General features: G+C 40.4%; 1 protein-coding gene across 2 annotated transcripts in view; it reads right to left on the reverse strand.

Annotated features, from left to right (window-relative positions):
• The window catches only part of KANK1 (KN motif and ankyrin repeat domains 1), a 187,345-nt gene that overhangs the window by 90,648 nt on the left and 71,254 nt on the right, over window positions 1-25,443 (reverse strand). The window contains exon 1 of one of the 2 annotated variants that reach the window (XM_064361498.1): window positions 5,807-5,893. The exons of the other annotated variant lie outside the window; for it this stretch is intronic. The gene's annotated coding sequence lies outside the window, so the exon portion shown is untranslated. Of the gene's footprint in view, window positions 1-5,806; window positions 5,894-25,443 lie in introns of those variants that run through there. 2 annotated transcript variants of the gene reach the window in all.

The raw sequence follows: 25,443 nt of genomic DNA on the forward strand, positions 1-25,443 counted from the left end.
AAGGTAAAAATGGTCCCGGGAACATCATAGAGCCCAGAAATAGACCCACTCAAATGTGCCCATACGATTTTTGACACAGGCATTTCAGAAAAGAAAGGAAAATTCTTTCAGAAAAGGAAGAAAAGTCTTTTCAACAGTGCTATAGCAATCTGACATCTATAGTTAAAATAATGAATCTTCCTAATGTTCTCTCTTGTGCAAATGTTAATTTCAAATGAATCTTAAATCTAAAATTAAAAAAAAAGACAACAACTATAAAACCTTACGAAAACCTAGAAGATCTTTAAGAGCTAGGGCTTGGAGAGGTCTAGACACAACACCAAAAGAAAGAGCCATAAAAATAAAAATGAACAATGTGGTCTTCATCAAAATTACACTCTTTTTTTTTTTTATTTAAAAGGTCTGGAGGCTCAGGGGCAAGAAAGAACTCAATATATTTGAGCAAATGAGTTTTTAAGAGAGGGAAAGAACAGGTTGGGCTGAAGTGAGAGATAAGCAGAGGCTAGTTATGAGACTTGCTTAGTCCTGCTGGTCATAGTAGGAAGACTAGGTTTTCTTCTAAGTTAAAAGTCACTAATAGGTTTAAGCTGATGAGTAAAATAAAATATTTTTTATTTTTAAGTGTTTTGTTTATGCATAGGCTTCCTACTATCTTTAAAGAGAGGCAGCTCTGGGCTTCCTTAGTTTATTATCATGGGGAAAGGACCCTGGATATTCCAGGAATAGTTCATTCAGATTTCACAAAGAGGATTTCATCTTGAAGATATAACCAGCCCTTTGAATTAAAAAGTACATATATTTTTTCCACTGTTTAAAGCAGAAAGGAGTTGGGGATGGTGGTACATTCCTGTAGTCCCAGCTACTTCTGAGGCTGAGACAGGAGTTCGTGGCTATAGTAAGCTATGATTGCAACTGCGAATAGCCATTACATTCCAGCCTGGGCAACTTAGGGAGAGCCTGTAACACCCCTACACCATCACCACCAAGAAGATAGAAAGGCTCAGCCATGCCACATGGAAATCTCCCAGATTTTCTTGTGTTTTCTCAGGAACATACAAGTTCCTAACTTACTTAAGATAAGCTTTAAAGAGGTCAAATATCTGACCTGGAAGGGGCTTTCCAATTTGCTGCCTGATAAAAGCTCTCGCAATGTTAAATTTATGTTACCAACACAGCATATGCACGTCAACTGAAAATGGGTATGGGAAAAACTGTAGCCAGAGACTGAATTTGGAGTTTGAAAAGACAGAACCAAATCAAAACCACAATATCACCTCATACTCATTAGGATGGCCACTACTAAAAAAACAAAAACAAAATAAGCATTGGTAGCATGTGGAGAAACTGGAACCCTACGTTGGTCAGGGCTGTTGGTGAAATGGTAAAATGGTACAGCTGCTATACAAAACAGTATAGAGATTCCTCAAGAAAATAAGATATAGAACTACCATATGATCCAACAATTCTACTTCTGGATATATGTCCAAAAGAACTGAAAACAGGAACCTGAAGAGGTATTTGTACCCCCATGCTTACTGCAGAAATATTCCCAATGACCAAGAGGCAGAAGCAACCTAAATGTCCATTAACAGATGAATGCCTAAGGAAAATGTAGTATATACATACAATGTATGCATATATATTTTAGGCTAAAGAAAGGAAATTCTGTCACATGCTACATCATGAATAGAATAGAAACTTGAGGACACTATGCTAAGTGAAATAAGTCAGTCACAAAAAGCCAAATTTCCACGTCATATACATGCAATTAAACGCATAGAAACAGAAAGTAGAAAGGTTGGTGCCAGGGGCTGGTGGGCCGGGGAAACACAGAGTTGTTTGATGAGTAATAGAATTTTAGTCATGTGAAATGGAAAAGTTCTAGAGATCTGTCATATGGCAATGTGCATACAGTTAACAATAATAAAATGTACACTTAAAAATTAAGAATGTAAATCTATGTTATGTGTTTTTTACCACAATCCAAAAAAAAAAAAAGAAAGAAAAGAGCAGAAGTAGTATTTACAGGGCTCCAGTCACACTCAAGGTCAAGCTGCCTTATGTTGCTTTCCTTTAGTGGAAATAAACCTCACTTGAGCTTTTCCCTTTTTAAAAGAGGAGTCTCAGAACATTCTCTGCTTTTTTATCATGACAGACTCCCCTGATGGAACAAGCACATCCCTTTCATGATTCTTCAAGACTTCTGCTGATGTTCACCTACCCATGCTGGACAGGCAATTATTCAGGCACAGGGAGGGAGCAGGGGCACCTGCCATGAAGGTACCCTTTAAAAGTAGGAAATGACTGAAAAAGTCTGTTCCCATTCTCTTGAGGAACGCCTTTGAGAACAGCGGTATAGTCACAGACTAACCAATGACAGGCTACACACAGGAGACATAGCCTTGACCCTTGGCCAGCATGAGGTGGAGGCAGAAGGGAAGACCACTGGCTCAGCCCCACCCATTTCCCAAAGACACTTCTGCAGCCTCTCACTAATTCAAATACCATCAACCACTTCTGCCATGTTCAGCTGGGAAGATGCAACAGGCCACAAAAACATTCCACAGAAGGGACTTAAACCTTCCTCCTCATGCTAAGGTCTTGTCTTTCCCTCTCTCCTTCTGAACAGGCTCTGATGGCAAGGTCTCAACCCCATCACACTAGGAAAAGCGCCAGACTGTGGGACCTGCCAGAGAAAAGGCTTCACCCCTAACCCAGGCCAGAAAGGTTGGGCTCAAGCCAGAGACATAGGATGAAGCCGTGTCACAAGACGACTGGCTCCCAAAGCCTGCAGTCTGACAGCATGAAAGTGCCAAAAGTGACTAGCCTGCAACGAGGCCCTGGGGCATTACTAAACTTTTAGCCTCCTGGGGCAATAACACCTAATGGGCAGGGTCTGAGGCAAGAAGGAAGCCAGAAGGCAAGATTCTCAAATTCAGACAGTGAACCCTAGGGCCCAGTTACAAAGCGGAAAAGCCTGTTAATATGTGTGTCATACTAAAGCAAAATTAATTTACAAACATTTGTTTGAAACTCTGAGTAAGTAGGTAGGGAGAAGCAAAAACAAAATGTTTTAGCCATCAAGGGAAGGGAACTAGTCATTGATGGCAAAATATTTACTGCTCCTAATTTAAGGAATCTGAAATCTCAGTGACATTGCATTTATTTGTTCTATACTACTTAAAAATATATAAAAAAACTACGTGTTGATAAGGACTTACATAGGTTTGTAAACACTTTCTAACCAACTCACTATTCAAAGTGTGGACCCCCGGCCAATTGCAGCAGCATCTGCCTGACTTGTTTAAAAACGGCGGCATCTTGGGCCCTACCCTAGACCTACAGAATCCATCTGCAGTTCAGCAAGATCCCCAGGTGATTTGTATGCACACTGAAGTGGGAGGAGAACTGGTTTAGCCTTTATTTTTCCCCATTAGGTCCTAAGCTTCCTAACCCATTACCTTTTAGCTGAAGTGACCTACAGTAATGGTTCACAACCTTGGATGATTTTTCTTTTTTTTTTTTTGAGATGGAGTTTCAATCTTGTTGCCCAGGCTGGAATGCAATGGTGTGATCTCGGCTCACTCACTGCAACCTCTGCCTCCCAGGTTCAAGCAATTCCCCTGCCTCATCCTCCTGACTAGCAAACATGCACCACCAGGCACGGCTAATTTTTTCTATTTTTAGTAGAGACGGGTTTTGCCATGTTGGCCAGGCTGTTCTCAAACTCCTAACCTCAAGTGATCCACCCGCCTCAGCCTCCCAGAGTGCTGGGGTTATAGGCATGAGCCACTGTGGCCAGCTGGATGATTATTAGAATTACTGTCTAGGCCCCACCAAAGACGAATTAAACTATTCTCTGGGTGTGGGACCTGAGCAGAAGTACTTTTAAAAGCTGCTCCAGGAGATTGCAACTGCTACATTTGAGAGTTATTGGTCTCTTCCAGTGGTTCTCAAAACGTGGTCCCAGACCAGCAGCATCACCATCACTAAGGAACTTGTCAGAAGTCCCTTGTCAGAACTTTTTCCTTCCCTCCTTTCTCTCTCTCTCTCTCTCACACACATACAGGCACACACACTTCGTGACTATGCTTTTTAAAAAGAAACTCAGTAAAACTTCAGGTAATTCTCAGAAAGCAGGTATTCTGGTATCTCTTTTGCACAATGTATTTGGTACCAGAAATAAAAATATTTATGTCTTAGAAGGGTCACTAACCCTTTTAAGTGAATTTTAAAATTCACTTAAAAATGTGGATGCTGCTAGGGGCTGATGGAGTCTTAAGGGTCAAAGCAGACAATGGATGAGAAAACTATTAGAATGGTAAATATATTGTTCCTTCTGGTTTGAGTTAGTGTTTGGGAAAAAAAAATTCTATTGTCCTATGAGTGGTCTGCAAACAAGTGATGCTCTGTGGGGCCTAACTGATAGCAATAGTATGGTAGTTCCTTCAAATATGATAATATAGTATCCCAAGACTCTCGCAGAGATTTTAATTCAGTGAGTCTGACATGGGGTCAAAACATACATTTTTAACAAACATTTTCAAGTGATTCTTGTCCTCAGCAAAATTTGGAAAACACACAGTCTTCTAAGACTCTTATTCTTGCCGTGGCTCTAGCCTGTAATCCCAGCACTTTGGGAGGCTGAGGCGGGTGGATCACAAAGTCAGGAGTTCAAGACCAGCCTGGCCAACATAGTCAAACTCTGTCTCTACTAAAAATACAAAAATTAACCGGGTTTGGTGGCATATGCCTGTAGTCCCAGCTACTTGGGAGACTGAGGCGGGAGAATCTCTCAAACCTGGGAGGTGGAGGTAGCAGAGAGCCAAGACCATGCCACTGCACTCCAGCCTGGGTGACAGAGTGAGACTCTGTCTCAAAAAAAAAAAAAAAAAAAAAAAAAGACTCTTATTCTGCAAGCCACTGTTTCTCAAAGTGTGGCCCTGGACCAGTGGTGTCAGCATCACCTGGGGACTGATTAGAAATGCATGTTCTTGGTCCCAATGCTGAGATACTGAATCAGAAACTCTTCAGGTAAGTCCGGTCATCAGTGTGTTAACCACTGCATGAGGCCACTTTCAAAACTTACATTTTTTAAGTAAAAACTATCTGCTCTTATTCAAACACCTAATTTTTGGTAAGAAGCCACTCAACTTGAGTCTCAGTTTGTGTCTTTCAAGTGGAAGCATGAAAGGGCATAATGAACAGTCTTTGGCTGTAGCCATGAAATATCCATGTTGACAGGAACAGAGTGGAGCACACTGCAAAAAATGAAAGCAGTTGTACTAGAGTGATGAGAGCTTTAAAAAATATTACACAATTTTACTTTTATTGGAATGACAATCTAACAGCAACTATAAACACAAAGAAAACACTAGTATCCGATGTGATGAGACTTGTTCCTCCTCCTAGTTGCTATCTTTTCCTTCTTTTTATTTGAAAGAAAACATATTTGCCACAAAGGTATGAAAACCAGATCACAGTTCCATTACCTCCGAATGCAAGAGAACTGCTTAAAAACAGGTGAGCACAAGACAAAGGGCATTTATAACACAGGACAGGCTTTGCAGGGCTCTTGAAACCACCAAAATCAATGCAAAGTTTTGTGGTTTTCAGCAAACGTGCATTGTTCAAGAGAGAGGTTTTGCAGCCTTTATTACATACCCCAAAGAGGCCAGACCCAAGGAAAGTCAACAACCTCTGAATTTCCATGCATTTCACCGAACACAGATCTAGACAAAAGTCCTATTAATTTAATCTTCTATGATATGAAAAAAAACCAACAAACCCAACAAGATTCTCTTACCTGGAAACCTTTTGCTCTGGCCTTAAAAATCGCTTCTGAGAACTGGAGACTCATCCACCATAACAGAGCTTGGAGACAAGCAAAGTAGCAGCACTAGATAGACCAAGAGCCTGGGAACCGCATTTCCATTTTCATTTCCACTTGGCCTGGAACCACCTCTGGGACTCTGGGAACGTTACTTAAATGCTCTGGGCCTCAGATTCTTCATGTCCAGACTAAGACAGCCCTAATGACACTTCCAGGCCTGACAGACATTCTATGATTATGCTCTTCTAAATCCTGGGCCGACAGGGAACACAAGGCTCCCTTGAGCTGACGTTGCTAAATAAAGTTAAGACCACATGGGATGCTGTGTATGAGTCAGCAGGACACAGATCTCGCCTCACAGGACCCAGCTGTGCACAGGAAGCTTTTCTGGCACAATGATGACTAGTCAGAGAATTCCCACCGCCAACGCCAGAAGAGATGCTAAAACACCTGGGCTCTATTTTCTCCTCTAACTTAGCTCCCAGGGTGGCTACTCTTTTTTTCATCCCTTCCAAGTTAGGTTTTCTATTTCCTCTCTATGTACTAGTACTAAATATTCAACAATAAAGAAATGCATGAGAGAGAAAGTAAAAAATCAGCTGTAATTCCACTACTAGCAACGTTTTGGTGTACTGCTTCCCAATTCTTCCTTGTGCTTACATAAGCCTGTATGTACCTATACGTTTTCCCCAAATATTCCTTTATAACTTTTGAATTCGGAGAGAGATCCAAGATGGCTGACCACTAGCAGCTCCGGATTGTAGCTCCCAGTGAAAGTGCAGAGAACGAGAGGATGCTACACTTTCAGATGAATTTTTGTTGCTCACAGACCAGGAGATTCCCAGTGGAGGAGCCCCATGGGTCGCCAGCACAACTCTTATGGCCGGCGTGGCGGTTTTGCTGGCACCTCAGCGCAGCAGTTTTTGGTGCAGAGTGAGCAGGACTGGGTCCCCTTTTGTCCGATTCCCGGGCAGAAAAGCACCATCAATCTTAACACTGCTGTTTTGGCCAGTGCAGTGGATTGCTCAGATTTCGGCGCTGGGAATCAACAAGTTGGACGTCCACTCAGACACCTAATTTGAAAGTCGGAAATCAAAAAGATGACAGGTGGATAAATTTACAAAGATGGGAAGAAACCAGCATAAAAAGTCTGAGAATACCCCAAATCAGAATGCCTCTCCCTCTACAGGGGATCACAGTTCCTCATCAGCAACGGAACAAGCCCTGATGGAGAACGAGTGCATTCCATTAACAGAAGTAGGCTTCAGAAGGTGGATGATAAGAAACTTCTGTGAATTAAAAGAATTTGTTCTAACCCAATGCAAAGAAACTAAGAACTTTGAAAAAAGGTTTGACGAAATGCTAACGAGAATAGACAATTTGGAGAGGAATATAGATGAATTAATGGAGCTGAAAAACACAACATGAGAACTTCACAAAGTATGCACAAGTTTTAACAGTCGAATTGATCAAGCAGAAGAAAGGATATCAGAGGTCGAAGACCAACTTAATGAAGTAAAACGAGAAGGTTAGAGAAAAAAGGATAAAAAAGAATGAGCAAAGTCTCCAAGAAATACGGGACTATGTGAAAAGACCTAATCTACGTTTGATAGGTGTACCTAAATGTGATGAAGAGAATGAATCCAAGTTGGAAAATACTCTTCAGGAGATTTTTCAGGAAAACTTTCCCGACCTAGTAAGGCAGGACAATATTCAACTCCAGGTAATACAGAGAACACCACAAAGATATTCCTCAAGAAGACCAACCCCAAGGCACGTAATCATCAGATTCATTAGGGTTGAAATGAAGGAGAAAATACTAAGAGCAGCGAGAGAGAACAATCAGATTACCCACAAAGGGTAGCCTATCAGACTTACAGCAGATCTCTCAGCAGAAACCCTACAAGCCAGAAAAGAGTGGGGGCCAATATTCAACATCCTTAAAGAAAAGAACTTTCAACCCAGAATTTCATATCCTGCCAAACTGAGCTTCAAAAGCGAAGGAAAAATAAAATCTTTGGCAAATTAGAGATTTCACCATCACCAGGCCTGCTTTGCAGGAGCTTCTGAAAGAAGCACTACACGTATAAAGGAGCAACCAGTATCAGCCTTTCCAAAAATATATCCAGTTAGCATCAAATGGCAGTATTAAACTCATATATGTTATTAACTGGATAAAAAGCCAAAACCCATCGGTACACTGTATCCAGACCCATATGACATGCAACGATACACAAAGACTCAAAACAAAGGGACAAAGGAAGATTTACCAACCAAACGGAGAGCAAACATAAATAAATAAATAAAAAGCAGGAGTTGCAATTCTCACCTTTGATAAAATAGACTTTAAAGCAACAAAGATCAAAAGAGGCAAAGAAGACATTACATAATGGTAAAAGGATCAATGCAACAAGAAGAGCTAATGATCCTATATATACACGTACCCAATACACGAGCACCCAGATACATAAGACAAGTTCTTAATGACTTATAAAGAGATTTAGCCTCCCACACAATAATAGTGGGAGACTGTAACATCACATTGTCAATATTAGACTGATCAACAAGATAGAAAATTAACAAGGATTTCCAGGACTTGAACTCAGACCCGGAACAAGTAAACTTAATAAACATTTATAGAACTCTCCACTTCAAATACACAAAACATACATTCTTATCAGTACCATATCACACCTATTCCAAAAGTGACTACATAATTGGAAGTAAATCACTCCTCGATAATTGCATAGCATTTCATAGGTTTAAATGAAATATTGGTTGGCTGCTTGTTTGTTATTTTCTTCCCTTATTCCTTCCTGTCTCCATTGTTAAGCATAATTATTGGAATAAAAGAGGTTTTCAATTCCCATTTTTAGACTGTATTCTAGCATGGGCAATAAAGCAATACTCCCATTCTTTCTCCCTCTTTCTCTTCCTTTTTCTTCCTCTTTATTCTTTTTTTTCTTTCTCTTTCTTCCATTTTTTTCTTCAAAAAAAAAAAAAATTACCAGTCTGTGATTAAAAAAAAAAAAAAACCTTTTGAATTCATACCATAGTCATCTTCCTAAGATAATAACCACATCTCTCTTTAATGGCTGCATAGTACTCCCTTTCATATTTGTGCCATTTGATCTTCCTTTATTGTTGAATAGATTGTTTCTTCACACTGCAAACACTATTTTATCTTTGAGACAGAGTTTTGCTCTTGTTGCCCAGGCTTACGATCTCAGCTCACTGCAAACTCTGCCTCCCAGTTTCAAGTGATTCTCCTGCCTCAGCCTCCTGAGGAGCTGGGATTACAGGCACATGCCATCATGCCTGGCTAATGTTTGTATTTTTGGTAGAGAGGGGTTTCACCATGTTGGTCAGGCTGGTCTCAAACTCCTGACCTTAGGAGATCCACCTGCCTTAGCCTCCCAAAGTGCTGGGATTACAGGCATGAGCCACCATGTCTGGCTCACACTGCAAACACTTCGATGCGCATACTTTTACATATAGCTTTCGGTACCTGTCCAATAATTCCAAACAAATATTTGCAATAATTAATTATAAATGGGTAAATTACAAGAAGTGAATTTGTGAGATGAAGAAAACAGAGCTTACACATTATAATGGATAATGTTAGTTTGTCCTTCAGAAAGTAGGTATTAATTTATATTCTCGCCAAAATGTTATAGGAGGGCCAATGAAACTAGATTCCATTCCTAAATTTATTGCTTTGAACATAGTAAACACATCCTCAAAACAATGTATCAAAAATATCTGTATACTGTTAATTTTAATATAGGAACTTTAAGTTTTTAACATGGGATTCTACGTTTTTCTTTTTTTTTGAGAGAAAGTCTCGCTCTTGTCCCCCAGGCTAGAGTGCAATGGGTGATCTTGGCTCACTGCAACCTCAGCAATTCTCCTGCCTCAGCCTCTTGAGTAGCCGGGATTACTGGCACCTGCCACCACGCCTGGCTAATTTTCGTATTTTTAGTAGAGACGAGGTTTCACCATGTTGGCCAGGCTGGTCTCAAACTCCTGACCTCAGGCGATCCACCCATCTTGGCCCCCCAAAGTGCTGGGGATTACAGGTGTGAGCCACTGCACCCAGCCCTACATTTATATTTCATTTCTGGCTCAGAGCAGTTTATATTTTATAAAACTCAACCTCTGTATATCATACGAACATTATTTATGAAGGTAAATTTGCAGATAATTTTTGAAATTCTCTCATCCACAAGTCTAAGGATTGAAAATCCCTAACTTACTTAAAGCATTTCATTATCCACTACATTATATGCAGCCTGATGTGTAAAACAATTAGTCAAAATAGAGATGTGAATAAACTCCAGACTTCTGTCCTAAGACTGAAGAGGTCATTGTGTTGCAAGAACAGACTGAGCAGAGAACAGAGTTGGACCCAAGGTAAACTGTGGAACAAGCATTCCTTTATCCTCTAAACAGAGGATGGATCTGATGCATGGTACTTAAACACACATCCAACACATGCAGATGCTTAGGGAAAATGCCAGTAAGTCACAGAAGAAACTTCTAGCTATTCCTGCCACTGTGAGGCAGAGTTTCCCAAATTAGTATGATGGAAGAAGAAATTAATACAGCCCACTATAGATTATATAAAAAGACAGAAAAATTTTCAGGGATTTTGAAGCCACAAAACAAAATAGATTTTTTCAAAAGGAAGAGAACAAAGAATATAAGGAAAAACATAAAATGTACACATATTAACACACACACACTTATTTTGGAGGTGCTCTTACAGAAACAAAACCCCATTCGTAAAGACATATGTATTATTTTTAGTGTTGCATGACCATAAAATTCTTAATTGCTATGCTTTAACAATTGAAGGGGCTCTGAAAACTGTCGAGTCCAAATCCTTCCTTTCATAGATGAGGACTTTTTGTGAAGTAACAGAGGTTAAATAGCTAGAAGAATGTAGTCACACAAACTAGTTAGTGGTGGCTCTGTTGCCTTATGTAGAGGTAGAAAGACAAGGCACATTCCTTTTTCCTTTGATAGAAGTAGGAGGAAATGGAACTCTCTTTTCTGCATTTCTTCTCATTTCCTATTAGTCTCCTGCCCCTTCCCTCTACTGCTTTCCTCTGAGCCTTTAATAGATGTAAAATAAGCCAGTTACTGGAATTTCAAACCCAAGGACTGTAACATTTCTTTACTCATTTCATTAGCAGGAACATTGGGCCTCTGTTAGGGATACCTTAAGATTGGTAAAGAGACTGGGGCCAATACTTAGGGTTTAGAAGTCTGAGTGGTCCCTCTCACCCTAACCACTAGCCAAAACAGCTCCTCCAGACAGCTGAGGGTCTGGTGTGTGCCACTCTAACCTGCGTATTTTAAAACAGTGACATGCAGAGTTGGAGTTCGCTGAAACACACACTTCCTGACAACCTGCTACTCAAGTTGTGCCCTGAGGTCCAGCACCACCAGCATGCTCTGTAGTTAGTTAGAAATGCAGAATCTTAGGCCCCCATCCCAGACCCAGGAGTCAGAATCTACAAAACAAGAGTCCCACATTAAAGTGTGAGAAGCACTGTTTTAACAGATATTTAAGCCACGTTTCCCTTGCTGGAGGGTAAAACAGGGATCACACTAAAAATGTTCCATTCCACGGATGTTTATTTTTTGATCTTTTACTTTCACTTTGAAAGAATTAAATCATATATATTTATTTGGCTCTAATAAGCAACGAGACCAATCCCACACTCCAATGCAGCTGTCAACAGAGAAAGGTAGATTTATGTATTTGATTTTAACTCAGTATAATTTGTATTGAACTTTTTGCAAGTTGCTGTGCAATGAAAATATTGGGATTGCATATTAATAAAACAGTAAAGTATTCCCTCCACCTTTATACAAATTTCTTATTAACGCTGGCAGTAGGGATAGTTTTATTCTGTTGTATTTGGGATTGCAAGGAGTCACACAAAGTGGCACCTTCCCCTCTGCTCGGAAAAACACAGGACTGCAGAATTTTCTCTCTTCAGGCTTTTGGACCTTTCAATCCTGTTTTCTCATTCTAAAAGGGTAGTGGTAGTGAGGCAGAGATGCTGCAATATAGGGCCATCCCTCCAAGCTGCATCCTAACCGTCACCCCCTGGGTCACACCAAAGGAGGTGCACAGGTAGGGAGGGGGAAACGGAAGCATTTTACACCTCCCTGGTTGGCCGCCGTGGTGAATGATGGTCAAAAACAAGATTGATACCAGCTTAACACATAGCTCACAGTGAATGAAAACCTCGATGGGCCTTTAAGAAGGAACGTCAGTCTTCAGCTCCAACAAGCCATGCTATGGTGAAAACTAGTGAAGTGTCAAAACTACTGTTCAGTGCCAGAGTGAACAAACACATGCTTTTGTTTTAACAGCTCATTAGGAAACCTGCTGTAGTGTGTAGCTATAATCAGGCACTACTTACTTAAATCTGTAAGTTGCATTCCAGGATATTACTGGACCAAATCCACACTCTGTAAATCAGCTCACCTCAGTGACTGAAGTCAGTTATCACAGATCTTTACAATTTCACCAATTTGCTGGCTCCTCATTTAATTTTCTTCTATGCTTTGAGCCAGGGTGACCACATAAGGTGAGGTCCAAAATGAGATGCTTTTGCTGGTGTTAAAATGTTAAGTAAATGGGACACAGGGACAAGAGACATAAACCAGGGCAGGCAAACTGGGACATATAATCTCCCTATCTGTAAAGAACTAAGGTGAAAAAAACGGAGCAGAAAGGGAATAGCAATAAATAGAAATACTGGGAGACTGCAATGAAGACACTCTAGAAACCAACTATACAATACGGGTCTTATATATATATATATCCCTATATGCCAGGACACTCAACATATTATCTTATTTACGAGCTACAGTAAAAACATACCATGGGTACTAAGAAACGCTGACGGTAATGTGAGATGTCAGATGAAGCTGTTCTCAGTATCACCACCACTTAGTATAAATGCCAACAAAATGATTTCTGGAAAGAGAGTCTCCTAATAATACAATCTCAAACATTCTCCCTGGAACTGCATTTGACATGCAGGTACACTGTTTTCCTCAGTTTAACTAGAGTCTCATACCTGGATTATCTACATGGTTTCAGAACAAAGAGTTTCCCGGCTTCTATTTTAAACCAAACAAGATAACTGACATGTCCACAGCTTTATAATTTTACAGTGTTTTCACATGCATTATCTTAGATAAGCTTCAAAACAGCTTCATGAGATACACTCCTCCACAACAGATAAAGAAATTGAAGCTCAAAGACGTGAGCTCCCCTTGGCCTGTGACTGTAACAGCACTTCTTAAACTCTGCCTTTGTTCCTATCATGTTTCTCTTCCCCGCTGGGCTTTAAGCTTTACAAGTGCAATGATTATGTCATTTTAGTTTTCTGAGAGCCTAGGATACCCAATGTTCAAAATTATTTTTAATTAATTATAGTACTTGTTTTGAATGAATGGATAAATTTCATAAAAAATGAATTGGTACATTTCTATTTCTGTGTCTGTGTTGCCATTTAATGACCGAGAGAAGGCAAATCTCATATATACACGGCACATTTTTTAAATATGTTGAGGTGATCCTATTAAAAAAGAAATGAGAAACTAACTACTATGCAGTTAAAACAAGTTAAAGGAAAAGAACTGGCCAAGCATGGTGGCTCACGCCTGTAATCCTAGGACTTTGGGAGGCTGAGGTGGGTAGATCACGAGGTCAAGAGATCAAGACCATCCTGGCCAACATGGTGAAACCCTGTCTCTACTAAAAATACAAAAAATAGTTGGGTGTGGTGGTGCATGCCTGCAGTCCCAGCTACTAGGGAGGCTGAGGCAGGAGAATTGCTTGAACCTGGGAGCCAGATGTTGCAGTGAGCCCAGACTGCAGCACTGCACTCTAGCCTGGCGACAAAGTGAGACGCAGTCTCAAAAAATAAAAAAATTAAAAAAAAAGAAAAAGAATCCCCAGAAACGGTAGTCTCTCATCTGTAGACTGGCTGTGTGTGAGATACACTTGAGAGCAGAGGGTTGCAATGTACTGGGTCAACTGGGTCCTTTAGTATTCTACCTGATTTCCATGGACTTCAACAATATCTCTATAAAAAACATTTTCTCAAATCTACCCACTGAAGATCTGGGATTGGGGCTATTTCATATCTCTGCTATATATAAGTATGAGCCAGAAGAACTGAGGTTGTTTGGCACTTTCTTTAGTATTTATTGTTCTGAGTCAACAAGAAAAAAATAGCTCAGGACATCTAATGAGATTGTGGTGAGAACTTTGGCTCCTAACATTCTTACAATGCTTCTCCTCATTTGATACTATGGATACTCACAGCTATACTAAGTTTTCTCAAGACCACTCCCCTTAAGGCAAAGTGAAACTTTAAAAAGACTGGGGATTAAATATATTTTTGAAAAATCAAAGACTGTCTACAAAAACTAGTTTGAAACCTGACCAATGATAAAGGCAGAGAAAGAGACCAAAGAAGTATGAAGTGAGACTTCTTAAAGTTTCTGATTATTTATTTCTCATATTTCATAAATACAACACAGTACAGTTATTTATAATGCCAAGAATTGTAAGACATCTTTATGTAATAATGACATATCTTACCCAGAACTTAGTTGTCTAGTCGCAATAATTAGAAAATTAATGAAGACAGAAATAATCAAGTAAGTAAATAAACTACCAAAAATACTATGGATGAATTTATCTTATACAGAAGGCTTAAATCCATGGCAAATTTATACTCAGTTCTAATTAACTTTGGATGTCTCCCTGCCCCTTCCCCACACTATAGCTGAGGCCAGATGACAAAGTCACGGGGATTGCTTCTTTAAGGCCTAGTAACTCAAAGTCAAATTTCTATACCAAGGAAAGTGATTTTTTAAATGATGTTTAAGGGGTGGGCATGTTGGCTCACACCTGTAATCCCAATACTTTGGGAGGCTGAGGTGGGCAGATCACTTGAGGTCAGGAGTTTGAGACCAGCCTTGCCAACATGGTGAAACCCTCTCTCCACTAAAAAAAAAAACAAATTAGCCAAGCATGGTGGTGCCCACCTATCGTCCCATCCCAGCTGCTTGGGAAGCTGAGGCACAAGAATTGCTTGAATCCAGGAGGTGGAGGCGGAGGCTGCAGTGAGCTGAGATCATGCCATCACACTCCAGCCTGTGTGAGAGAGAGAGACTCTGTCTTAAAAAAAAAAAAAAAAAAAAAAGATGTTTAAAAACAAAAATGATCAGGCAAACTGCTCTGTAAACTGCAGAGATGCTAAGAACATTGTTATTATAGCACAATACAATAATATCATTAAAAATAATGAACCTAACTAAGAGAAGATTAAATCATGTTCAATATATTTTAAAAAGTCTGAAAGCATATAACTTTGGAAACTTTTCAAAAGGAAATTATCCAAGTGAGAGAGGAATACAGAAGATAGAATTAGAGAGAGAACTCATGTACCATTGGGAAAGCTTAGCTTTCCAGAATAGCTTATTTTCTGACAGAAACATAGTCTACTGTAATTCTTTTAATAAGATAAAATTTAAAATAACTAAATAAATTGTTTCACCACAATTTATTTATTTACTTATTTTAAATTTTATTTTATTAAAAGAATTTTTAAAATTAGAGACAGGGTCTTGCTATGTTGTCCAGATTGGTTTTGAACTCCCGGTCTCAAGGGATCCTCCTGCCTTGGCCTCCCAAGTCACATGCTGAGATTACAGGCATGATGAGCCACCACGCTTGGCTTACAATTTATTTTTAAATATTTTTCCATCTATTTCCTTGTGGTGCCTGGTGATGTCCTATTTTCTAAAGGTCTGTATGGCTGTCAAAATAGGTATCCTAAATAAACTTAGAGAGACTTACAAAAGGAAACAAAGTCTTTATTGGGTATCTTCTCGACCCTGAAACTATTAGCTCCATGGGTTTACTACTATGCCTCAGACCTCTTGTCATTCCTACATATCATCCAGTCGAATGGCTAAGCAGTCAATAAATATTTATTAAAAGAAATCTTTTAATTTTGTGGCTAAATCATGAGATTTCTTAACACTTTGTTTTTGTTGTATACACCAATGTGTGTCTATGAAGTCTCACATGTGTGTATGTGTATATATATATATATATTCTTATCTTTTTTTTTTTTTTTTTTTTTGAGATGGTGTCTCACTCTGTTGCCCAGGCTGGAATGCAGTGGTACAATCTCAGCTCACCGCATCCTCCGCCTCCAGGGTTCAAACTATTCTCCTGCCTCTGCCTCCCGAGGAGCTGGGATTACAGGTGCACACCACCATACCCGGCTAATTATTGTATTTTTAGTAGAGACAGTCTGGCCAGGCTGGTCTGTTGGCCAGGCTGGTCTCAAACTCCTGCCTTGGCCTCCCAAAGTGCTGGGATTGTAAGCCACCACGCCCAGCCTCAAGTCATATTTTAAAAAATGAAATCCCTAATGTATAAAAATTGATAATTTTATACATTAAATAGTTTTTAAGCTTTAGGGATTTCATTTCTTAAAAATATTACTTCTTTTATTTCACTGATTATTATCTTAAGGCCTCCTTTTTTTTTTTTTTTTTTGAGATGGAGTCTCACTCTGTCGCCCAGGCTGGAGTGCAGTATATGATCTTGGCTCACTGCAACCTCCACCTCCCAGGTTCAAGTGATTCTCCTGCCTCAGCCTCCTCAGAAGCTGGGATTTCAGGTGCTCACCACCATGCCTGGCTAATTTTTGTATTTTTGTAGAGACAGGTTTTGCCATGTTGGCTAGGCTGGTCTGAAACACGCCCGACCTTAAGCGATCTGCCCACCTCAGCCCCTCAAAGTGCTGGGATTACAGGTGTGAGCCCCCACGCATTTCCTAGGCCTAATTCTTAAAAAATTTCACAGCAGAATTCAGTTCCTCTCCACACAGGTTAATTGGAATATTAATGCTTGATATGGTTTAGATCAGTGTCCCCACCAAATCTCATGTTGAACTGTAATCCCCAGTGTGGGAGGTAGGGCCTAGTGGGAGGTGACTGGATCACAGGGGCAGAGTTCTCATGACTGGGCCAGCACCATCCTCTGGGTGCTGTTCTTGTGATAGTGAGTGAGTTACTGTGAGATCTGGTTGTTTAAAAGTGTGTAGCACCTCACTCCTCTCACTATTCCTCCTGCTCTGGCCACGTAAGATGTGCCTGTTTCCCCTTTGCCTTCTGCCATGATTCTAAGTTTCCTAAGGCCTCCCCAGAAGCAGAAGCTACCACGCTTCCCACATGGCATGTGGAACTGTGAGCCTATTAAAACCCTTTTCTTTATAAATTGCCCAGTCTCCGGTATTTCTTTATAGTAGTGAGGGAATGAACTCATCAATGCTTCTCAAAAGGGTAGCACATACACCCAAATCATAGGTACTTACCATCTTGATTGAAACCTTAGTGACCATAGCAATTTATAAACCTGTGTTCTGGTTAAGTGCTTTCCTGGAAGACACTATAGCTCTGTCTCTAGATCTACAAGGCCAGGATCTGCTCTACTTCTGCTTCCTCTGTTATAGAGATTAAAAAGACTGGCGACTAGAATTACCACATCACCAGCATTCTACTGCCTGTAGAAGACCCAATGTAAACATTGCATCGGTAAGAACAAATCATGCTCTTTATGACACACCACACTGTACTAGAACATACATTATCTCACATGCAAAAACAAATCAAGGCTGGGTGCTCATGCCTGTAATCCCAGCACTTTGGGAGGCCAAGGCGGGTGAATCACCTGAAGTCAGGAGTTCGAGACCAGCCTGGGCAACATGGTAAAACCCCATCTCTATCAAAAATATAAAAATTAGCCAGGTGCAATAGCAGGCACCTGTAATCCCAGCTACTTGGGAGGCTGAGACAGGAGAAATGCCTGAATTCAGGTGGCACAGGTTGCAGTGAGCTGAGATCATGCCACTGCACTCTAGCCTGGGCAACAGAGTGAGACTCTGTCTCCAGAACAAAACAAAACAAAGCCCCCACAAATCAGTGCTGAGCACATTGGCTCACACCTGTGATCCCTACACTTTTGGAAGACCTATGCAGGAGGATCAGCCCAGGAGTTCGAGACCAGCTTGGGCAACACAGTGAGACCCTATCACTACCAAAAAAAAGAAAAAAAAATTCATTTACGTCAAAAATCTTTTGCTTTTAAACCAAATTCTTACGGAAGAAGGCCCCTAGAGTTTGGACCAAAATTTCAGGTAGGTATTAAACAAAAAAATGTACTGCAGAAAGGATCTTATTCTGCAAAGAAACATTTAAGAGTTAACTAATATTTGAAAGATGTCTTTAAATGGCAAAAAGCAGATTTTAAAGCAACAACTACAGTAAAAGTAATCAAAAAGATATTTAAAGGTAGTGGCTTTGATGCTTTTGAAAGTTATCCATCTTCTCACCAGAAAATACAGACACACACACACACACACACACACACACACACACCCACACCCACACCCCAAAACATCTGTATAAAATTTCAAAGGAAGATGGAGATGAATGAGGGTCACTTCCCACCTTCACAGATCCCGGGTTCAAAACTTTTTTTTTTTTCAAGAATAAGACCGGGCCGGGCGCGGTGGCTCACGCCTGTAATCCCAGCCCTTTGTGAGGCCGAGGCAGGTGGATCACGAGGTCAAGAGATCGAGACCATCCTGGTCAACATGGTGAAACCCCGTCTCTACTAAAAATACAAAAAATTAGCTAGGCATGGTGGCGTGTGCCTGTAATCACAGCTACTCAGGAGGCTGAGGCAGGAGAATTGCCTGAACCCAGGAGGCAGAGGTTGCGGTGAGCCGAGATCGTGCAATTGCACTCCAGCCTGGGTAACAAGAGCAAAACTCCATTTCAAAAAAAAAAAAAAAAAAGAACATCTTTCCAAATTGTGATCTAACTAGAACCTTAAAAATGAACTATCCTATGCTATTTTTATATGTTTCCAAACAGGCTTTTCTCTTTTTTGTTTTGTTTATTAAAAGGTCCCACCCTATTTAATATGGAGCTATAAAGTGGAAGAAAATAAGATAAATTACTTAGTAATAAACATGCATAAAAAAATTTAGGGGCCGGGCACGGTGGCTCACGCCTATAATCCACACACCGAGGCGGGTGGATCACGAGGTCAAGTGATTGAGACCATCCTGGTCAACATGGTGAAACCCTGTCTATACTAAAAATACAAAAAATTAGCTGGGCATGGTGGTGCGTGCCTGCAATCCCAGCTACTCAGGAGGCTGAGGCAGCAGAATTGCTGAACTCAGGAGGTGGAGGTTGCGGTGAGCCGAGATCGTGCCATTGCACTCCTGCCTGGGTAACAAGAGTGAAACTCTTGTCTCAAAAAAAAAAAAAAAAAAATTTAGAACGCTAAGCATACTTACCATCGCCATTACTTCGACGCTGGCTTTACAAGGAGGAAAGACAGCCAAGGAGAGGCCCAAAAATAAAACTCTCAAAATATCAAAAGGAAGCACTAACTTTCTTCCTTCTATAGTAGAAGCTCAATAGATAGAGAAAAAAAAAGGTGACAGCCACCTATTTATTGTGAAAGACAGAGAAATAAATTAATTTGCCTCTAGAAATTCAAATAAATTTCAAGTAAGGGTTACCTGCCACAAAAGTTCTTGTCTGCCTTGAATTTTTCTTCCATTCAAAGGAGGAAAATTTTATCAGCTGGTAAGTCATAGAAATGTAAACCATCTCTCTGTTCTGGTAGCTGAGTGTGTCCAAGAACCAAGAATTTTTCTACAGGAAACTTACAAAAGTAACCTTATGCACTACCAAGATTAGCAAAATCAAATACTTGTTCAAAACCAGGCCTGCCAGCTAAGCTCTACACTTCCTGGAGTTTTTAGTTTGTTTCAGTGTAAGTCAATTTAGAGAAGCTGCTGTAAAAATGTCTATTTTTTGAGGTTAGGGAGGATGAGGAAATGGCTTTTTGTATGTGACCCTCAAAGATAAAGGTTATTCCCTTCCATTACCTTTGTAAAACACAAATGGGGTAACTTAACCATGCAGTTTTCTGCAGACCCATTTATTCTAGGGCCTCTCATGCTTTTATGATACAGAGGTAACAAGTCAGGAAGCACAATGAGGAAAGATGTTAAAAAGTCCAGCATCCACTGTGTCAGAAGTAAGCTAGCTTAATTCACACAGAAATCCAAGCCAACAGTTCCTGTAAGCTCGACCTTTCTGACTATGGGCATCAAATTAAACCACAATTTAAACACAGTATTTAACATATCCATGGACACAGAAAGCAGAATAATGACTGCCTAGTGCTGGGGGGTATGTGGGGGTTGTCGGGGAAATGGGCTTTTGACTGCCAACTGGTATGGGTTTTCTTTTCGGGGTGATGAAAATGTACGATTATGTGAATTTACTAAAAACCACTGCATCATATACTTTAAAGGGGGGACTGTACGGTTTGTGAATTATACCTCAATAAAGTAGTTCCTAAAAAACCAAAATGTATGAATTTCCTTGATCATTAAGATCAGGGTAAGTTGGTCAGCAAAGATTAAGAAAGGATGAAAAGGTATTAGAAGAAATGGCAAGAGAAGATATAAGATAGGTAGAGAAAAAAAGCACTGGGTTCTTTCTTATTGAATCATTCCCCCATCAGCCAAGGACATAGGCTAAGCTTCCCTGCAGTTAGGATTTGAGGATGCCTCTGTTTCACGTTTCTCCAGTACAGGGTAATATGCCTTAAAATTTTCTGGAATCCCATTGCTTAGTAGAACACCCTGAACTTTGTGCAGCAGCTCCATTTGCATGCTGTTGATGGTGGTAGAGATAATCTTACTCATTTCATAAAACAAACCCATCTCAGAGTACTAAGAAACAAGGAGGATCACCAAGATGGAACTTCTACCTTCCCTCTAGTGACCAAAGCAAACATCCGATAAGGAGGATTCTTCTAACTCAGGAAACAACCACCAGGTAAAAAGACTTTGTTTATCTGATAAAGACAGAGTATACACATTCATGTCCAGACTACCCTTAAACATACTGTTCACATCTGATTGCATTAATTATCAGTTCTTACTGCATTTCTCACCATCACAGGCCTTTTTCCCACACTAGACTACATTTTTCAGACTTGAAGTATGTAACTGGTGTAAATGGAAAATTGGTTTGGGCTATCAAATCAACATGGCTCTTGGCCACATCTATTTATAAGCTTACATCAAAATTTAGCTATCCCTTTTAAAATTTCATTGCAACACAGACATTTATAAATGGTAGCCAGGTGTGGTGGGTCAGGCCTGTAATCCCAGCACTTTGGGAGGCTGAGGTGGGCAGATCACCCAAGGTCAGCAGTTCTAGACCAGCCTGGCCAACATGGAGAAATTCTGTCTCTACTAAAAATACAAAATTTAGGCCGGGCACGGTGGCTCATGCCTATACTCCCAGCACATTGGGAGGCTGAGGCAGGTGGATCATCTGAGGTCAGGAGTTCAAGACCAGCCTGGCCAACATGGTCAAACTCCATCTCTACAAAAATACAAAAATTAACCAGGCATGATGGTGGGTACCTGTAATTCCAGCTACTCAGGAGGCTGAGGCAGAAGAATCGCTTGAACCCAGGAGGCAGAGGTTGCAGTGATCCAAGATAGTGCCATTGCACTCTAGCCTGGGAGACAGAATGAGACTCCATTTCAAAAACAAAATAGCTGGGCGTGATGGCATGCACCTGTAAACCCAGCTACTTGGAAAGCTGATGCACAATAATCGCTTGAACTCGGGAGGCAGAGGCTGCAGTAAGCCAAGATCACACCACTGCACTCCAGCCTGGGCAACAGAGAGACTGTCTCTCAAAAAAATAAAATAAAATATGGTGATGTGTGCCCCCTAAAAGGAAGTTTCCATGCAGATGGACTAATCCTGCCTGAGCAGTGAGAATGAGAAGCCAAGAGTCTTTAATTTCATGAAGCATAGAGTTGAGAATACAAACTCTCGGTTTCTTAATTCAAATGTGGAGTTATCCTAAAATGAAGCTGAATACAGTGAGGTCTGGGAGACTGCTATGGTCTCAGTGTTTGCGTCCGCCAAGATTTATATTTTGAAATCCAACCTTCAAGGTGATGGCATTAAGAGTGGGTCCTCTGGAAGGTGATTAAATCACCAGGGTAGAGCCCTCATGAATGGTATTAGTGCCCTTACAAAAGGGTTTTGAGGAAGCTTATTAGCTCTTTTGCCCATCTGCCATGTAAAGACATAGAAGGCACTATCCATGAGGAACATGCCCTCACCAGACACTCAATCTGCTGGCACCTTGATCTTGGACTTCCTAGTCTTCAGAACTGTGGGCAATAAATTTATGGTGCTTATAAATTACACAGCCTGTGGCATTTTGTTACCGCAGCCTGAAAAGACGAAGACAAGAGACTTTACTTAGAGCCTGAGACACTCACAGAAGGCAGAAGATGTGGCACTGTTTGGTAAATCGTCTAAGATAGGCCAGGCACTGTGACTTGTCCCTGTAATCCCAGCACTTTGGGAGGCCAAGATGGGCAAATCACTTGAGGCCAGGAGTTCAAGACTAGCCTGGCCAACAAGGTGAAACCTTGTTTCTACTAAAAATACAAAAATTAGCCGGGTGTGGTAGTGCCTGCCTGTAATCTCAGCTACTCAGGAGGCTGAGGCACAAGAATCACTTCAGCCAGGGAGGCAGAGGTTGTAGTGAGCCAGGCAAGCAGAGGTTGTAGTGAGCCAAGATCGTGCCACTGCACTCTAGCTTGGGCAATAGAGTGAGTCTCTGTCTCAAACAAATAAATAAATTAATTAATTAAATAAAATCATCTAAGATCAAATCTCCATGTGAAAAGAAAGTGAACTCTTGCCACATTGACTACTACCAATGATATGAGAGAAAATTAAAGGGAAGGTGTATATTTAAGTGAAATAGGGTGGAATGTAATCCCAGCTGAAGTAAAATGACAGCTGTGAAGAGACCTGTTGAAGTCTAGCGAGACAAAGTGTTTGGCAATCAGATCTGTGGAGGAAAAGTATGGCTTAAGAGTGTTTTTATGGGACTCCTGTAGGAAGGTAGGACTTACATCAAGGTGTGATTTTGTTATGCACTATTCATTTTATAAAGCTTCTGATCACTGACTTTGCTCAGGCGAATGTATTAAAATACACAAAAATAAGCACAAAAATAAGTTAATTCTACTTGCTTAGCTGTAGGAAAAAGGAATGAAGTGCTCCTAAATTGTGGACATTGCCGATGTCCCATTATCTGTCTCTTCCTGGCAATAACACAGTCAAACTGAATGGCAGAGAGAAGAATCACTCTGTGAAGAGAAAATTTCAATACTCTGATGGAGTATTAGAGGAATCTACAGACAAAAATTAGAAGGAACCAAGTGCTTCTTCAAGGGCAGAGAGCAAATTTAACAAGTTTATGAAAGACAACAAAGTCAATCTATCTCAAAAGAATGGAAACGTGAAGTCTGCCCAGAACCTACAGGTAAAGAATCAAAATATTCTTTGCCAAATATTTTGCCTTTTGTTGAAAAAACACATTGAGGCACTTTACAGAGCTGGTGCTAACAATATAACTCGAGTCCCAATGGCCAAGAAATAGAGATTTATCTAAAACTCTGTTTATATGCTTATCCTGAACCAAACAGTATCTTTGACATAGCAGAGGGTAACAAGTTAGTTACCTTCTTGAAAGGCAAGATGATGACAGGAGAGCAAAACCTCAGGAACAAAGCAAAAGTGGCGAATAAGATTCAAGTGACACTCCAGCTCAGCAGGCTTTATTGGTACCACCAAGAAGGCTTTTACCGTATGTCCCCTTGACCTTGAACTTCTCAGCCACCATAGCTGTAACAAATTTCTTTATATGCTACCCTGTTTTAGGAATTCTATCATAAGCCAGAGAAAATGGGCTAAGAAACTACTCAATAACTGCTTTGTTTGTATCTTAAGGATTATATTTGATAATAACTTCTGGATCCTCCATTTTGGTTTCTCTAATAGTTACTGATACTGCATAAGCCTGGATATTAAACAATGTACATCTGTATGTGACCTGGATATAATGCTTGGCACTTTTTTTTTTTTTGAGATGGAGTTTTGCTCTTGTTGCCCAGGCTGGAGTGCAATGGCACCAAAGGTACGATATCGGCTCACCGCAACCTCCATCTCTCAGGTTCAAGTGATTCTCCTGCCTCAGCCTCTCAAGTAGCTGGAATTATAGGCATGTACCATCATGCCCAGCTAATTTTGTGTTTTTAGTAGAGACGGGTTTTCTTCATGTTGGTCAGGCTGGTCTCGAACTCCTGACTTCAGGTGATCCGCCCACCTCAGCCTCCCAAAGTGCTGGAATTACAGGCATGAGCCACCATGCCCGGTCAATGTTTGGCGCTTCTACAGTCATTCTGTCACTATGCAGAGTGAGTCTGAAGATGTACCAGCACATGGTATACTCACAGTAGAATGAGAGTAGGAACTAGAGTCTCTGATAGTTTCCTCGAGCCACTGAATCAATCAACCCCAAGAGCTGCTTTTGGGACTTACAAAAAAATATTGGCTTTTCTTATGCTGAAGGTAACTTCCCATCTGTTCCAGTTTAAGAGTTCTTTTTAAAATATATAACATATTGGAAGTCAAACATGAAACACTCTGGACCCACTATTAGGAAAAGTGTCTCAGAAACATCTATCTAAAAAAATTCTAAATATCTTAACATTAAATATTTAACCAGAAAAAATATACACTAATTCCTGGCTTATTTCTTGGTCCCATAGGACAGTGGTTCTCAAAGTGTAGTCCCCAGATAAAGCATTAGCATCATCAGGGAACTTAACAGAAATACAGATTCTCAGGTCTAACCCCAGACTTCGTGAGTTGGATATCCTTGAAGGTAAGTCCCAGCAATATGTACTTGAGTAAGTACTCGAAGTGATTCTCATGCATGCTAAAATTTATGAAACTTTGCTGCAAGAAACACTACTTTGACATCAGCTATCAGTCATCATTAGTCACAATGAAATGAATGTTGAACCACATGAAATGGACTACATAAATATCACCCTACCCTCCATTTTCTAAACAAAGTACTGTCACAGACGATGAAAGGCCAGAGAAGAAATGAACAATCAACAAATGCTGAAAAAAAAGGCTTCACATCATTATTGTGCATAGATAATGAGACTATTTGGTAGTGTCTGAAGGAAACAGAAGACCTGGGAATGGCAAATTTGAGAAAGAATACGGTTGAGAGAAGGACAACTCTTCCAATTACCCAGCAGAAATTCTGCTGATGCAGCTGAAATTAAGGAGTTGTTGGAGGAGTGGAATAAAGTGGAAACTGTCAAAAAATGGGGAGAAAGGGCACATAATTGGATGAAATAAATAAAACACTAGATAAAATATTTCTGAAAGGTACAAACAACAGTTTGAGTAGGGGACTAGAGAAGGGCTGGCAAAGTCTAAAGTGGCTTGGTTTAAAAAAAGGCTCTGAGGGAGAGGTTGGCTCTTTGGGCCTAAAGGAAGGTTGGTTTTTGTTTTGTTTTTTGAGATGGAGTCTTGCACTGTTGCATGGGCTG

This window comes from Aotus nancymaae, unplaced genomic scaffold (genome assembly GCF_030222135.1).
Source record: "Aotus nancymaae isolate 86718 unplaced genomic scaffold, 86718_ANA_hifiasm-v0.15.2.pri h1tg000041l, whole genome shotgun sequence".
Lineage (NCBI taxonomy): Eukaryota > Metazoa > Chordata > Mammalia > Primates > Aotidae > Aotus > Aotus nancymaae.